The 15,639-nt window shown below is 42.3% G+C and overlaps 1 protein-coding gene across 1 annotated transcript in view; it reads right to left on the bottom strand.

Moving 5' to 3' along the window:
* The window catches only part of MRPS27 (mitochondrial ribosomal protein S27), a 1,100,726-nt gene that overhangs the window by 140,350 nt on the left and 944,737 nt on the right, over positions 1-15,639 (bottom strand). The gene's annotated exons all lie outside the window — the stretch shown is intronic.

Below are 15,639 nucleotides of genomic sequence, written 5' to 3'. Positions count from 1 at the left end.
AGGACCCAAGAACTTGCATTACATATGCATTCTCAGATGATGCTGTTGCTAGTCTGGGCAACACACTTTAAGAATAGTTGGTATAACAGAAAGCTTGTGTGTCCATTTGGACAGTAGGTGTGGGCTTCAGATTCATCCTCTGTGTCCTCTGTCTCAGTTATGAGGAGGGGGAAGAGTGGGAAGTCTGGCCTTGTCTCTGGACTCCTGAGCAAATAATGTGCTGAGGCAGTGTTGGGCCCAACAGGCCTTTTAGAGCATTATGCCAGCAGAGGTCTGTATTCTCTGCCATCTGCCCTACACATAATAAGTACCCTTCCTCTGCTGTTCTCTCATGCTGACCCCAAGCCCACCAGTGAATTAATTGAATCCAGAGTTCCAGGGCATTAGGATTTAAAGACAATGAAAATATATATCCATTTTTTTTCCCAACATGCATAAAGAAATCCATATAAACTAAGGCCAATTGTGGCAAAACTACACAAGACTTGACTAAAATAACCCACAATTCAAATTTCCTTCATGACATTTCTACCTATAAATTTGATTCAGAGAAATTACACTTCATAGATAAACTAGCCATAAAAAAGATTACAGTGGCAAAAGCTATCATCATTAACATTTGATATGCATAAGAAACCAAGGAACCAAATCATGGTAAAATTGATTCTAAGGAAATGATTGCACAAAAATAAAAGTGAAATGATACCTTTTAAAAGGAAGTGGTTCAATTGTATTGCATAGAAAATGAATCAAGGAATTACATTTAAATGGCATTAGCTCAAAAAAGTGTACTCAACAAAAATTAATGGAAATTGGTGTATTCTGATTGAGATATGTTCTATTCAATAAGATGGAGTCAAAACAAGAAGATTTTTAAAATGTCCTCTGTTCCCATGGAGCTTGCATTCTGCAAGAGCAACAGGCATCAAAAAGATAACTGGGCAAATGACCACATTATTGCAGTTGGGATAAATGGTAAGTCTAGGGTAATATTCATATCACCCTGTGGCATGTATAAGTGGGGTGTGTGTGTGTGTGTGTGCATGCGTGCATGTGCATATGCACACACACACACATATATAAAGGAATACCTTTTGCTGGTGTTTTGTAAAACCAGTTGTCTGTGTCATTTCTTTGAACACTTAAAGTACACTGCCATGTATTGTTACAAATCTTTTTCTCCATATCTGGTCTCTCCGGAACAGAGTATTCTACATTTGTTTTATATGACCCCAAGGTGCTTATGTAGCATGTTATTTATACATTTAGTGGGGTCTTAATATTTTTTGAAAGCGTGATTTCATCAATTAATGGCAGATTTTAGTTAATATGTATAGTCTGCCACAATATACTTTAGGCACTTCACTGTTTTCTCAAACTGGTTGCTGTTTCTATCCCGGTTTTACATATGACAGAGCCAAGACACAGAGAAGTGGAATGACTTGGCCTGTGCGGGGGTCCTGGGTTGGCCAGTGCATTCATGTACTGAACCAGAGCCCCTGTATCTTGCAGTAATGTATCCATGGGAGTTCCTCCCCAGACATTGCAAGCACACAGCTAATCTGAGAATGAAGTGATTTGGTGAGGGTTTGGGGGAGTAGGCGGTGGGCACAACGGTTCCAGGTGACTTTCAAGTTGCTAATGAAAGAGGATCAAAATGCTGCTGAACTGCTCACCTCCCCACTTGGCCTGCTTGCTCAGCTGACTTTCTTCCAAGGGCCTCAGAAGCAGCATTACCACAGCCATCAAAGATGGGGAGGGGGAGAGAAGGCCCAGAGGTAAAGGGAACCACATGCTTACCTGCTAATCACTGCCCTGCCACTGAAACAGTGCAGAGCTGGCTGCTCTGGGATAGGAGAGGAAGGCCTCATTTAATCAGGTGGAGAAGAGAGAGAACCAGGGGCCTCTGAGTTGTCCTGCAAGGCATCAGTCTGAACTGTGGGCCTGCCTGGAAATGTATTGTCGGATTAGAGTGATGCTTTGTAAATCCCTTGTCTTCCCTGATTCATTTTTCCTGACCCAAGTCAGGCCAAGATGCTCACCCTGAAGAGCACAGCATCACCCTGTCTTTTAATCCCCCAAGTAGCCTTTACCACTAGACAGCAACATCACCTATTACAATTGACAACATGAAGGCAGGCATAACCCCTGCAAAGGGACTGCCCTACAACTCGATTTGATTTTGAATCCACAAATGCAAGTCTCATTCTTGGTAACTAATAGTAACAGAACCTGCTGATGTGTTCTGCCGAATCCCAGGTAGACACATGTAGCCATGAAGATTGAAGAGGATTAAGTTAACCTTCCGTTTTATAGCTGGAAATTACTGGGTTGATGTCAGGTAGGGTGAGGAGTATGTTCTGGTTATAGCTGGTGCCAAGATGGCTTCATGCATCATGAGGCTTTGGCCTAAAAAGCTTGTCATTATATAAAAAGCTATGGAGAGCAGAGGAAATGTCATTTCCAATTTAGAAGAGCATAATCGATTTTTAACACATTGGTCCTAAGGTGATAGAGAATTCAACAAAAATGGGGCTTACAAAAAGCCAGGGTTCATAAAATTACAAAGATTATAGACAAAAATAGGTAACATGTAAGACTTACTAGCCGGGCGAGGTAGCTCAAGCCTGTAATCCCAGCACTTTGTGAGGCCGAAGCGGGCAGATCGCCTGAGGTCAGGAATTCTAGACCAGCCTGGCCAGCATGGTGAAACCCCCTCTCTTCTAAAAATACAAAAAAATTAGCCAGGTGTGGTGGCAGGTGTCTGTAATTTCAGCTACTCGGGAGGCTGAGACGGGAGAATTGCTTGAACCCAGGAGGCGGAGGCTACAGTGAGCCTAGACTGCACCATTGCACTCTAGCCTGGGCGACAAGAGCGAAATTATGTCACAATAATAATAAGACTTACCATTTGCCAGGTCCTGTACAAAGCACTTTATCTCATTTAATCCCCAGGAAACCTCATAAAGTACTATTATCCCATTTCACAGATAAACTGAAGCTTAGAGACGTTTGGTTGCTTGCCTGTGGATATAACACTAGAGAGCAGGAGAGGACAGTTTTTGAACCCAGGAGATCTGATGCCGGCGGTCATGTTTTTAACCCCATCTCTGTATTGCCTACCCAAATGGTGGCTGTGTGCATATATTCTCAATAATCCCTGGCCAACTTCTTGCTTTGCTGTCAGTAGCAGAGCTGAAGAACTTACAATAGACGGCAGAGGGCGTCCAGAGTCACTATTTTTAAAAGGTGCTAGTTTTCAAAAGCATTTCTGGAATTCAGAGAGAACAGAAGTCCACATAGCAGGCTAGATGGGAAAGGTAGCTGTAGATAGACTTTAGGGAATATATAGAATATTGCCTTCACACAGGTTAAGAAATATTTAGTGTTGAAAGGATATTTCTAAAAGACAGAAAGCAGTAAAGTTGATCCTCTGCAGAAAGGCAGAAAGTAGACCAATGTAAGTATCATGCAATGTGTCCGTGTGTGTACACATGAGCACACATGCACACACACACATTAGATGTTTTGTGAGAAAACATACAACTCAGTTTCTTATGAAAGAAAAAGGATGGTCATTTGTCTCACTTGAGAAAGGGTTTCCTCCCAAATTGAGAAGGAAAATCCCCCCAATTAACTGTTTGCCTTTATTAACTAAAATCACATTTGTGTGTGAAAGAAGTAAAAAGGAATTAGGATCTTGGTTATTTTGATTGTCTCTCTACACTTCCAAATTCATCAAATGATGGTCAACCTGACTGTTCCTGCCATCATCAGAAATGACTAAATCTTGGAGCGTTCTCCATTTAAGTGAGGGAAATGTTGGCTTCCCGGTGTATTTATCACTGCCCATCTCTAAGAATAGGTCAAAGATGAAATTCCCATTATCATGAACCTTTAAGATGTACTGAGACTTCACAGAGCACTAACTATACTGGAGCTGAGATGGGGATTCTGATGAGAGATATCCCTGACAGAGACCAGAGCTTGGGAGGAAGAAAAGACAGATGCCCTTGCTCAAGATGACTTCTTCGTGGGCATCGATAGATACATTCTTGAAAACCACCCAAAGTACCTGGAGGAGACCCTAGTGCAACTGTGCATTGTACAACAACTGATGGGGTAAAAGAAACAAACTGTTAATGACTCTAAACAATGTGGCCCAAAGAGTTGGTATGGTTTGGCCACACCAGCTCAGGGATAAAGGTACTAGAAAAAATCTTGGGGAAAATCCTATTGTACATATTCCTTACACAATGTCTATGATTTACCTCACTTATCAAATGAAAAAAACCCAAAACACCTGGTTGATGGCCATTCAGTCAAACACCTCTAGGAGTCTGGAGTTGAGTGGCCAGAACTGAGTCTTTCTTCACATGCTGTGTTAAGCAGGCTTTTATCACATTCATGTGTTAGAGGTGGAGGGAGGACCACAGTTAGGCTGTGTTCTACTGCACTGCATAGGGAGGGGGGGTATCACCAAGGCACAACACCCATTTTGCAAGTAAATAATCAGTAGCATGAAGCTGACTCCTGCAGGACCCACCATGACAAAGTGGAGAGCTGGGCGGTTACCCAGTGAGCCAATCGAGTGGCTCTGGGCTCCTATACCCCTTTCATTCCACAGCCTGTGATACACCCTTCGAGTCAAAATATCGAATTCAGTGGGCCATGAATCTGGCCCAAAAGTATAAATCTTTTTTTAATATGGACTATTTGAGTCTGTTTTCAAAAATCCCTTTTTCTTCTCTAAACTGTCTCAATCCCACATTTCACGTTGCAAGTGTAGACATGACTTTTAGGTTGTTGATGATTTAGTGCTATTGAAATGTTCTTATATGCACAACACCTAGATAGATGCAGAGTGGGGGACAAAGACAACCAGCACATTGCTAAGCCCAAGTAGCAAATTTCCTGACCCCATTTTAAAGGTTGTGAGCCAAATAGGTGGAATAGGTCCCCGTGTCTTTGAGTAAAAGAGTTGGCAAGCAAGCTGGACTAGAATGGGCCGTGTGCAATTTTGCCGTCTGTTCACATTTCAGATAAACTAGCGTGTTATGCTTTTTTTTCTCCTTGAATTCTACTTCCTCTTTCTTCTTTCTCTGTTCTTCTATTTTGTGTCTTCCCCATCATTTTGTTAATGCTTCTCCCTTTGAAAAAAAATATTTTAGGTCCCTTTTTCGGGTTCTTTTGTGACAGAGCTTGGCTTCCTGTGTTCTCACTCTTTCACTCACTGACTCAGAGTAGAGGCTGCTTTCCTGGAACTTAGGAGAAGCCAGAGGTGTGCTTTGAGTCCAGTCCTGTTTTCTCCCAAGCCTAAAACTCTTATTTCAAGGGAGAAGACATATAGGCCAAGTTGAGAAAAGCAAGCAACAAGCCTAAAAATCATTTTCTTCACCAGCTGCCCTTGGGCTACATCCTATAGAAAGGTGACAGGGACACTTGGAGCTGCCCATTTGCTCCCCAAATGTATCTCTCATGCCCAGCATCTTATGCAGCCTTTGACATGAGTAAAGTCCCTCAAGGTAAGGCATGGGGAAGATCAACCTAGTACAACTATCTTTTACTGCAACCCAAGGTACATTTTAACTTTCCCAGTTTGTTTGAAAGAGAATATTAACAAATATCAGTTTTTTCCCCTGGAAAACATAGAGGAAAGATTAAAAACAGAAAAAATGTTTGCCAATTCAATATTTCCAGGCCTAATATTCAGATAACTCCTAATAACGATGAACTTTAGATGTAGGTTTAAAGCCCAACTCTGGAACTACATGTCTCATCCTCTACTTACAGCTTAGAAGATGCTTACTACCACAGAACTAATTCTGTTATACTATTACTTTCGTCTTTATTGTTTTAAGTTGAAGCAGCCAAACTGCATTTGTCTGCAGCAATTAGGGAAGGAATATTCATTTGTAAGTTAATCCCAGTAACTACTTCTTAGAATTGACAAATGAATAGAAAATGCTCAATCAAACCTCTGGGTAAGAATTTAAAGATTGTTTCAAGTGAGATCAGGGAAAATTGTGCGGCTAATTAAGACAACCATGGGAAAAGAATGAACCATGATGTTCATTATGACTCAGTCGATAATACTTCTAGGTAAAGTCCACACTATTTGGAAAGCACTGCTGCATTCCTGGTGTCAAAACCTCCAAACGCACATTAGAAAAGTGAAAGATTTGGTTCATGATGAGCTCGTCTAGTTATTTTAGGATTTCTGTAGTCACCTATGTTTGGTATTTAATGATGATAATGAAAATGCCTTTCGTTATTTATCCCTGGTTATCATGCTCTCTATTCAAAATGATAAATAGAAAGGAAAACCAACTAACAAATAGTTCATGGCTGGATTTGTTCCAGTCAGTTCCAACAGAACCACAAGTTACTAGAGAAATTTACCCATTGACAATAACAACAGCACAGCAGCGAATCTCAAACCTTTCTTTCACACTTCCCACTGTCACTCACTGTAGGGGCTCAGATTTTGAGAAATTTAACCTGCATGCAAATGTGTGACAGTGCTTTCCTGGCAACCTGTCATTTAATAAAGAATAGGAAATGAAAGGCCTCACTATTGCCACAAGGTTCCTTTTATGCAAGTTTCCATAACTTAGAGACATGCCTTTGCTACTTACTCTTTGTTTCCCTCATTCATACCACTTTGCATTACCTCAAAGCGAAGAAGGGGGACTGCTGGTCCCAGCGGTGAAAGGCCTCAGTAATGGGTCAAGATTCCTTTCAAGGGAAAAGGAAGGGCACCCTCAGATTAGATGTCCTCCAATCGGCCCTGGAACACCGAGCTGGAGCCCCAGAAACCACTGCCTAATAATAATAATTTGCATACCAAATATATTAAAGTCCTAGCAAGTCTGAAGAATACCATTTGCTTAAAGTTTAAGTAACCTCAGCAGCACTTAAGACCAAGGACTGGAATGTACATCTGTGCAAGTTGTTCCCCAATGAAGGACATGTGGCAGAGGTGGGGAGTAGAGGCCAGGATCCAAGGCTGCTGCTGCCAATAGGGAGAGGCACCTTTCACTAATTCACCCAAACCCACGTGTGGATGAATGGAGGCCGTGAAAAGTCACCTGACCTCTTCTGCTTGATGGTGAGAAGGTAGAACATGGCATCCCTCTCCGAAAGCCCCCAAGGCTTCCCAGCACCCTGAGCATCAACTCCAAAGTCCACGTGCTAACATGTCCTGGCCCCACTGACCTCTCCAACCTCAGCTTCCCCACACCTTCCGTGTTGTATTCCTGCCACCCTGGTCTTCTTTCTGTTCCTTGAAGATACCAGCACATTCCTGCTTCAGGGCCTTTGCACTTGCAGTTCCCTGTGGCTCAGTCCTGCATGTCATTCAGGTGCCTGATCAAATGTCACCTCAGAGAGGCCTTCCCTGACCACCTAGTCTAAATTGCACCTTTCCTCCTCTCTGTCCCTTATCCTGCCTTTAAAAATATACATAGCATTTACTACTTGAATTTTATATGTGTTTGTCAATGATTTGTCTTCTCACTAGAAGAAGAGTTGGCAAATTACAGCCTGAGGGCCACATCGCACAAGCTGCCTACTTTCGTAAGTCAAATTGCACTGGGGCACAGCCACTATCATCTGTTTGCACATTGTCTTTGTTGGCCTTCACACTGTAATAGAGACTAAATGGTCCACAAAGCTGAAAACATTGATCATCTGGCCTTTTACAGAAAAAGTTTGCCAACCCCTGCTCTAGACTGGAAGCCCCATGAGGGCAGGAACTCTGCCTTTTGTGTCCACACCTGTATCCGCAGCACAGAATATTGCCTGGCACTTAGTAGGTACTCAATATCCACTGGATGCCAGTAGCAGTCCCCAGGGCCTGACAACCAAAAATGTCTCCCAATTTTGTCAAATGCTTTGTGAGGGGCAATATCACCTCCTGTGGAGAACTGCAACATTAGCCAGAGTCAGGAAGATGCTAGGCAGCTTGAAAGTGAAGTGTGTTAAGAACTTGCGGCCGGGCATGGTGGCTCACACCTGTAATCCCAGCACTTTGGGAGGCCAAGGTGGACGGATCACGAGGTCAGGAGTTCGAGACCAGTCTGGCCAACATAGTGACACCCCATCTCTACTAAAAATACAAAAAATTAGCTGGATGTGGTGGCGTGTGCCTGTAATCCCAGCTACTCAGGAGGCTGAGACAGGGGAATCGCTTGAACCTGGAAGGCGGAGGTTGCAGTGAGCTGAGACCGCACCATTGCACTCTAGCCCAGGTGACAGTCCGAGACTCCGTCTCAAAAACAAAACAAAACTGAACAAAAAAAGAACTCGCAGATGCCGCATGGAGGAAGGGGGCTATTGAAAGCCTGAGGTGATTGGGCCTCGGCTTTCTCTTGGCTGCTTTTGCTCTTGAATAAAAACCGCGGTGCCTCTTCATCTCCAGATGATCACCTGACATGATTATGACAAGTAACCATAAAATTTGAAGAATGAACTTTAGTTCCTTCCTCGCTTGGTTACCGGCCTTTCTTCCCGGGACCCCGTGGGGTCTGTATTATACTGAAAATCGCTGAGTTCAATATGCATGAGAACACTTGAATCCTAGTCATCAATAAAAAAGAACTAATTATTGATAAATACAACAACATGGATGAATCTGAAAGGTATGATGCTGAGGAAAATAAGACCGTCTCAGAAGCTGCATACTGGCTAATGCCAGTACATAACTGGCAAGTGTCATTTACATGACTTTCTGGAAAAGGCAAAACAATAATGAGAACAGATCAGGGGTTGCAAGGTTTGCTGTGGGGAGAGTGTGAATACAGGCGGCAGCATGAGAGTTTTGGGGGATGATGAAACTGTTATGTACCCTGATTGTGGTGGTGGTTACATGAATCCATACATGCCTTAAAACTCATAAAACTGTACACTAAAAAAAATGATTTTACTGTTTGTTAAAGAGCAAAACAAGTAGTCTTTGAAGAATATGATGGGCTTTTAATACTTGCCCATCTTCTTCTAACCACAATAAAGCATTGAAAGCCATAATTTAAAAAATGCACCAGGCAACAAGGCCTTGATTATTCGTGGCAATTGAAAAGCCCAAGAGGAGAGGAGAAAGTCGATATTCTGGAACTACATGAAGAACTTTAGCTTCCTTACTTCAATTCCTCTTTCACTTTCCATAGAAAAAGGTAATCTTCACTTCTCAATCTAGGATTACCGATTACCAAATTCCACCCCAGAATTGTCTGAGTTTTCTTGACCAGAAGAGAGGAAATGATTTTAGAAATCGATAGATACTGGAACAAATGTGCCAGTACACTTTGAGGTTGTGAACAGGTCACAATATTGTGTCTGATGCTCTTGTGCAGATGAAAGGGGCTCAGGGAAGTGATAAGGGAGAGACTAAAGGAGTGTGTGGGGTTAGCTTTCCAAGGCTTCAGGCAAGAGAAGGAAAAGAGCAAAATGAAATGAAAATGATGCTTGAGAGGTCAATATTCTGTGTGTATTATTCATATGAATAGTATCAACATATTCACTCATATATGAAATGATCAGTACTTCTGGGAGATTTTTTTTTACTTGGCCAAAATATCTAGTTGCTCACCTATGCTGATGATGGTGAGGACGGGGGCCCAGGGTATGCCTGGGAAGGCAGTGGTGACCTCTGCATTGAATTGTACCCTATATGCATCCAGTTGAGAGTAAGAATATTTCTCATCCCTATCTATTTTTTTTTTTTTTTGAGGAACTGCAGACTGTGGTTTACATATACATGAGAGTGCTGTTCACAGGAAAAATATTGCTCAGATGCTTCTGCAATAATAATAATAAATTACAGCATTATTGCATCAAAAAAAAGAATGTGCTTGACTTCTCAGAGAATGAAATGCATGGCAGCTGTAAGAATCGTAGTGTCATCCACCTGATAGCCGTCCTGGAAGAGCTGCACAAAGCACAGATGACAATGGCACAGTTGCAAATTGTAGACTTCTTTCTCTTCTCCCATCATCCAACTTTTTCAGTAACAATTTTAGATGGACAAGTGAAGCGCTTGCACATTTTTTCAGAGGGAGCCTAGTGTGTCGAACATCCTCAGGAGCTGTTGATTCTTTTCCCTTGGCTAAAAGTAACTAAAAATGAAATTTTAAGTTATAGCCCATCTGTGTCTGTTCGGCGCAGGTAGAGTGGGGTAGCAGAGAAGAAGTGTGTTGCAGTGGAAGTAGCTCTGACTTTGGATCATGTAAAAAGGAGAGCTTTGAATGTTTCAGTAGCATTTGACATCCTCACAACAATGCTCCCTGCTCATCACCCTTCACAATGTGAGGAAAGATTGTTTTATTCTCATTTAACAGAAACCAAAACTAAAGCATAAGTAAGCTAAGAATTTGCCAGAGATCACACAGGGGGTTGATGGGAAAACAACACATAAAACCTGAGTCTCCTGGTTCTAGCCCTACCCACACTCACCCCCAGCCCCATTAGGCTGGTCGTATGACAAAGCATCATCTGGCTTCACCAAACACAGACCAAAAGCTAGAAGATGAAGATGGGAGATTCCCACGTGCTCTGCAGGAATCACTCAGAACTCCCCACTCGCACTCCAGGCCTGAAGATCTGGCACATTCCCACTTGAGAATGCTCCTGACCCCTTAAGACTTACCTCAAGCACCACCCCTACAATAAGGCTTTTCTGACCTATTCCTATCCTCAAATAATTGATGACTCCCTCTGTAGAGCCAGATTATACCTTAAACACAAGGCCATTTTTGTGCCTGTAACTTTTTCACACACCTCAGGGCTTGAGTCTGGCTGTTACTCATATTCTTGAATCTAACACGGTGCTTGTCTCATAGTAGACACTCAATGTCTGGGTGCTGAATGAAAACACGACTTGAGCTTTATTCCTTAGAGGTACAAACCAAAGGCAAGCTCAGCATGGAAAATCCTTTGGAAGTCATGTACCCTCTCAAGGCTTTAGTGTCCTCATCTGCAGAAATGGGGAGAGTAAGAAAACAATAACTCTGAAGGATTACTGTATGTAAGGTTATTAGCAAGGTGCCTGTCTCACAGTAAGCTCTTGATAGATAGAGGCTATTTTTGGTGACCAGTCTCCGAGGTGGGCCCAGTGACTCTGACCTCCTGGTATTCATGCCCTTGTATATAGTCCCCTCCTACACTGAATAGGGCTGATCTATGTAACCAATAAGATATTGGAGAATTGCCTGAGTGTGACTTCTGAGACTGGGTTGCAAAAATTACTGAGGCTTCTGTCTTACTTTCTTTTGGATCACTTGATCTGGGGAGAGCCAGACACCAGACACCATGTTGTGAGGACACTTCAGTAGCCGTATGGAGAAGTCCAGATGGTGAGGAGCTAGGCTTCTTGCCAGCATGAGGTTATCATCCAAGTGAACCATCTTGTAGACTGATTCTCCGGCCCCAGTCAAGCTTTCAGATGACTGTAGTCCTGATGATTTCTTGACTGCAACTTCAAGTGAGCCAGTTAAGCCATTCCTGAAGTCTTGACTTATAGAAACTATATGAGATAAATGTTTATTGTGGATTTAAGCTGCAAAATTTGGGGATAACTTGTTACCGAGAAATACATAATACATGCTTATTGTAAATGGCTGTACAAATATCAATGGAGATACCTCCTACATGGTCAGTTCTGGTTCTTGACTGATCTCTGTTCACAGGAGCTACAGGGCAAGGTGACTGGTTTAACCAAATCAGGACTTCTCCTTCCCCAAATCTGAAGAGGTAACTAAGGACGACAGTCTCAGCAAGTTAGTATTTTCAGATCCTCACCTGACCTGAGGGAGGTAAGAAAGCCTGTCATCTTGGTGCTATCTGCCACATCAGACAAACTTTCAGAGAATACAGCAGGACACCAAGTCAGATAATCTCCTCTTACTTAACTGTGTCCTGTATGTAGGTCATCTCTTAACATAGAGGGACAAGTCTTGCCCCAAGAGCTAATCTTGGGGTCCCCTCTCTTTTCCCCACTCCCAGCAGCTGGCAAACTGTCCAGGTGAATCCCTAGCATGACTCCACCTTCCCAAGCCTTTCACATCACAGAGCTGATGAAAATGGTAAGTCACATTTTTTAAAGTAGCCAATATTTGACAAAGTATTGAGAGAAACCCTTGGTTTTTCAGGCTACACAGGCCTTGGCAATATTCACAGCTTGGGTGATGGGCACAGAGACATTTGGCTTTAAGTTCTCACATGGTCATGTTACTATAACTCCAAACCCCCAGTCCCCTGGGGGGTTGGAATCTCCAAACCCCCAGATTCCCCAGCGATCTTTGCTATCTCCCTAGAGTTTTGGCTGCTGCTTCTGGGATATTCCATTTCTCAACAACTGCTGTCATTCTTTCCTCCCGTCTTCAGTTCTCCTGCAGTCCCTGATCTGCTCTATTCCTGTCAAAACTAGAGAATGGACCCCAGCCCCACCCCAAGCAAATACAATTCCTTCAGGTAACCCTGAGTTGTCTGACCCTTAAGTGACCACAGACTTTTAAGGCCACTTGAGACAACCTCAATGTAGGAATTTACAAGTGCCCTGGACAGAAAGACAGCTCTTTGTCATACTCAAAAGCATCCTTTGACTATGAAAAAAAGTGTCTCAATATGGGGAATATGCACTATGTCCCTCCTTCACCTTGGAAGGTGAATTCTCTGCCTGCTTGGGGCACTCCTTTCTTCTGAGTGGTTGACATAGGCCAAGCCTCCTTTCTTTGTTCAAGAATCCCAAAGTTCCCGCTATTTTTTCCAAGGACTTTAAACACCAATAGTCATTAGTTCTATTATGGCCAGTCTGCCTTGGCTCCCCCAAATTCCCAGAGGTGCAAATATATAGATGAGACCCCACCATGATGACCTCCTTGGATTTGAACTAGATACCAAATAGGACTGTGCACAAATCTGACCTTGACCAATTCAATTCTGTTTGAACGATTTCTCACCGTTCCTACCTACAACTCTAGTACTCCATAGGCCCGCCCAAATCCAGCTGTGTTGGGACCGTGAGGGGACATGATGATCCTAACCAGCAGACCATTCGAAGGTGTTGGTTTGAGAATCACCCAGCATCTGGCCTGACCCAGGCCTGACAGCAAAGCTCCGTGAGGGGTTGCTTTCACATCTTGACATCTTCAGAGTCCCCTGAAAATGTAGCCATTTCATTGAGTCCCTGGGTGTAGTGAGTCTAATGACCTATGCTTTAAACACGAAAGAATACAGTGAGTTGATTTTTCACACTCAGCAGAGAAAGCACTGGGTAAAGGGTGTGTTCTTGGAATTATTAAATAGAACAACTCACCTCTGCTTCAGTGAAGATTGTCGCTATTATAGTGAACCATTTCTCTGACACTACACTCTTAAGGAAAAGTTATTTAAGTTCTCTCTTAGCACAATACCTTCCACACTGAGGGTAGCCAATTAAGGTTTCTGATTTGGTTGTATTGCTGTTTCCTTGGATGGGGGGGACCACAAGTTTAACTTTTGCTTGAAGGACCTCTTCCAGTGGTTTTGTCAAAGCTGTAAATTTTATTACTTCAAGTATGTCAAGGAAGAGGGGCTCCAAACTTAGCCTAGGGCAAAAGGAAAATGCAGATCAACCTGTTGCCATTTTTCTTTTTTCTTAGAGACAGGTACTCTGTTGCCCAGGCTGTACTCAAACTCCTGGGCTCAAGCAATCTGCCTGCCTCAGCTGCCTGTGTAGCTGGGACTATAGGTACCTGCCACCATGTCCGGCTGATTTTTTTTTAAAATTTTTTGTAGAGATAGGGTCTTGCTATGTTGCCCAGGCTGGTCTTAAACTCCTGGCCTCAAACAATTCTTCCTCTTCAGTCTCCCAAGTAGGTGGGACTACAGGTGTGCCACGATCCTGCTGCCACTTTTATCCACTGGATTTCCACCTACCCGATTACCGAGACCCACAGAGTCCAGGGGTTAAACTCCACTTCAGTTTTCTCATCAATAAAACTGACAAACTAATTCATGCCTAAACTCGATACTTAATCTCTGGTAACGGAAAGACATGTTTCAGCACCAATACTCTTTATGTTAGGCAGGCCCAAATTATATAAGTACCCTCAATAGCTGCAAAATGCGGGGAAGAAAACATTTGCTGATTTTTACTCTTCCCAAAGCAAATCCGCAAGTACCTTAGCCAAATTGCCTGCAACATCTTTTTTTTTTTTTTTTTTGTAGAATGGTAAAATTGTAAGCTTTATTATAAAGGACTACATATGAAGCTAAAAATAGGATGAAAAGACAGAATATTGTGAATAATTAGCAGTCTCTGCCACAGAAACTATCACCTCCCATTGGGTATAATCTTGTTAGATACAGGAGTGGGCAGTGACTTTAACTCAGCTAAGCCATGTTATTTGCCCATTTCTTCTGTTTGTTTATGGTGTATGAGCTGAGTGACCCACAGCTGACATGGAGGGTGTCCCTAAAGGACCATCCATGTGTTTCTAAGACTTGGAACTTCTTTTTTCTCATTCTATTTTATCTATTTTATCAGTCTTTCCTTCATTTTTTTTTTTTATTATACTCTAAGTTCTAGGGTACATGGGCACAACATGCAGATTTTATACATAGGTATACATGTGCCATGTTGGTTTGCTGCATCCATCAACTCATCATTTACATTAGATATTTCTCCTAATGCTAGCCCTCCCCCAGCCCCACACTCCCTGACAGGCCCTGGTGTGTGATATTCCCCACCCTGTGTCCAAGTGATCTCATTGTTCATTTCCCACCTATGAGTGAGAACATGCAACATTTGGTTTTCTGTCCTTGTGATAGTTTGCGCAGAATGATGGTTTCCAGCTTTAGTTTTGTGAATCACCCCATGTGTCTTCTTAAGTCTGACTTTGTTTCTGTTATTTGCAAATAATTTTCTAACTGGCATATCATATTATTCACATTAAAGGATTCATTGTTATTCTATAGATGAAAGAGTGCATTGACGGTTTTTGAGCAGATAGTGTTGTTATCAGATGTTTGCTTTGGAAATTTTTTTGAAAACTTGAAAATTGGATGAATTGAAAGGAGTTAAGATTAGAAGCAGAGAGAGTTCTAAAATTAGTGCATTAATGTAAATGAGAAGTGGTGATGGGTAGAACTTAGCAATAGCAATGACAGAGTCAAGGGGCAGTATTTGAAAAATATTTGGGAATTAGAATCAACAGAATTTAAAACTTGTGTATCTGTGGACAAATAATGTATATTTAATAGAAAATGAATCTGGTGTTTTTTTTTTTAAATTTATTTATTATTATTATACTTTAAGTTGTAGTGTACATGTGCATAACGTGCAGGTTTGTTACATATGTATACTTGTGCCATGTTGGTGTGCTGCACCCATCAACTCATCATTTACATCAGGTATAACTCCCAATGCAATCCCTCCCCCCTCCCCCCTCCCCATGATAGGCCCCTGTGTGTGATGTTCCCCTTCCTGAGTCCAATTTCATGGTGATTTTACTTTGGAAAAGAAAAAGGAGAAATAGAAGGTAAAGTCCTAGGAACTGGACTTTATCTTAATCATCTGTCTCTTCTCACACTTGGAGTGACAGGAACAGAGAATGAGGATGGAAATGGTATGATTGATACACATACAAAATCTTACCTGTG

The sequence above is a fragment of the Macaca thibetana genome, chromosome 6 (genome assembly GCF_024542745.1).
Source record: "Macaca thibetana thibetana isolate TM-01 chromosome 6, ASM2454274v1, whole genome shotgun sequence".
NCBI lineage: Eukaryota > Metazoa > Chordata > Mammalia > Primates > Cercopithecidae > Macaca > Macaca thibetana.
The sequence above is the reverse complement of the archived record's forward strand: the minus strand, read 5'-3'. Positions and strand labels throughout refer to the sequence as shown.